Source organism: Dipodomys merriami, unplaced genomic scaffold, assembly GCF_024711535.1.
Source record: "Dipodomys merriami isolate MVZ:Mamm:240054 unplaced genomic scaffold, mDipMer1.0.p SCAF_472, whole genome shotgun sequence".
Taxonomy (NCBI): Eukaryota; Metazoa; Chordata; class Mammalia; order Rodentia; family Heteromyidae; genus Dipodomys; species Dipodomys merriami.
The window spans coordinates 153,495-155,715 of record NW_027206038.1 but is presented as its reverse complement, the minus strand read 5'-3'; the positions used below and the strand labels follow the sequence as shown (position 1 = coordinate 155,715).

General features: G+C 36.3%; 1 non-coding gene across 1 annotated transcript; it reads right to left on the bottom strand.

Annotated features, from left to right (window-relative positions):
• Positions 1 to 1,858: 1,858 nt before the first annotated feature.
• LOC138808743 (U6 spliceosomal RNA) lies at positions 1,859 to 1,965 on the bottom strand. The gene has a single exon (XR_011366614.1). It is a non-coding gene; the product is annotated as a U6 spliceosomal RNA (small nuclear RNA).
• Positions 1,966 to 2,221: the final 256 nt, after the last annotated feature.

The window sequence follows — 2,221 nt, the reverse complement described above, 5'->3', positions numbered from 1 at the left end:
ATGTTAGGAAAAAGAATCCTTAGATATGTATTTTAATGTTTTTCTCTTTCATGCATGTGTTTCTAACGCATTTATAAGATTATTTCTTTGTAGGTTTGTATGTCCCTCCCCCACAGTATAACCTCTGCTTTCACTATATTTGATGTCATTATAACTTGTGGAGGAGATGGGGAAAAACAAGTCGTTTAAGGATACAGGTGAACCTGTTGCAACAATGAGAAGTACAAGTTGTCATGTCCAAAACGAGCTTTACAACGTCGGTGTGGGGCGGGGAGAAGGACTGGGACTGGGGGGTGGATGTGGAAGGCTGGGGAGGGATGTGAAGGGTAAACAAAGGAGGAGGCTGCAATGCTTGGTAAGAAATGTACGCATTATCCTGCCCATGTAATTGTAACCCCTCTGTACAGTATGTTCACAAATAAAATAAAATAAATTTAAAAAAATTCTGAAAGCCTTACGCTGGCTGGCCACACCTATAATCCTATCTACTAAGGATATCTAATCAGGAGCCTGAGATCTGTGGATAACTTTTGGAAGCCACTTAGGGCAAAAGAAATTCATGAGATTATTTTTCAAAAGTTTAATGAACTAGGAAAGAGCCAGGATTGGAGATGTAGTTTATATATTAGATGACCAATCTAGAAAGGAAAGCCAAGCAAGACCTTGAAGCCCTGATTTCAAACTCTGAGAGTGCCAATACACAAGCATTTGCATGTGTGCATGTGTGCATGCATGTGCGCTCTCACACACACATTTATTCAAAATGCCTTCATATCAGTGTTCTACATTAATTTCTTTGTTAAAAATATTATATGGGAAAATAGGGGAAATAAACTCTTCTATATCAGAACATTTTTTTGTTTTTCCCAAATTACTGTTTATTAAATTGTATGAACTGTAGAAATAAAGTATGTCACATGATCAGAACATTTTTATGTTTTTAAGTGTAAAAAAACTGTACAGAGTTGTCACAATTACAAGAGCAAATAATGAGTACATTTTCTAACAATCAGTGTTACCTCTTCCTTTCTTTTTCCTTACCACCCCTTCCCACCTCAAAGAATACTCTCCCATCCCTCCTTCCCCTGCCTAAATTGTACAGTTCATTTTTCAACATAGTGTTTGTGCATCTCAACCAGAATCCCTATTTAAGCATTTTGTATTTCCCTTTCCCCTCCCCAAATTAGAGAAACATATACACAGGTGTTGGTGCACCAACTTCAAGGACAGTGAAAACAGGGGTTAGAGCGTGGGGGAGGAACATATAAAGAAACAAAAAATCACATCACACATTATAAGTACCTTGGAAACAAGAAGAGCAAGAAACAAATAACCACTTGTGTGGTTCATTTCCCATAATATCATTTTATCTGGTCATATGCACATAGCTTATGATCTATTCTGCTTATCCCAGACATATATTAGTTGTTGAAAATAAGGCAAACCATGGTACCTATGTTTCTTTGGACTTGGCTTACTTCACTTAATAAATTTTTTTCCAAATCTTTACAATTTCTAACTAATTGAGCAATGGAGGCATAGAATTTCATTGTTTATATATACCACATATTCATAATCCATTTATCTTCTGCGGGCCATTGGGGTGAGCTCCATATCTTAGCTATCGTAAATAATGCTGCAGTAAACATGGTTGTGCTGGTAGGTTTAGTATGGTCTTGCTTATGACCATTTGAGTTAATCCCAAAAAGTCTGATTGCTGAGTCATAGGCGAGCTTTATATGGAGTCTTTTGAGAAGCCTCCATACTGCTTTCCAATGTGGTTGAAAAAGTTCACACTCCCACCAAGAATGAAGTAGGGTTTCCTTGTGGCCAAATCCTCTCCAGCATCTGTACTTGTAAAAATATGGAAGGATTCAATAATTTGTATGTGAACCTTGCACAGGGGCTATGCTAATCTTCTCTGTATTGTTCCAATTTTAGTGTATGTGTTGCTGAATTGAGCACAGAACATTTTTATATATAAAGTATAATTGGTTTTCTTAATCTAGACAATTCAAAAAAAGTAAGTTTAGAAGAATTCTCATGAAATTTTAGAGCCATGTATTTCTTATATAAGCACACATTTAAGAATAGTCAAGATTGGCATGGCAAAAACAAAATAATTCCAGTTACTTGTTGTTCAAGAGATGTTTATGAGGAGGAATTCAATTATTCTGTACAAGGCACCAGTCATAATTAACACTGCAGCACGTGTTAAGGT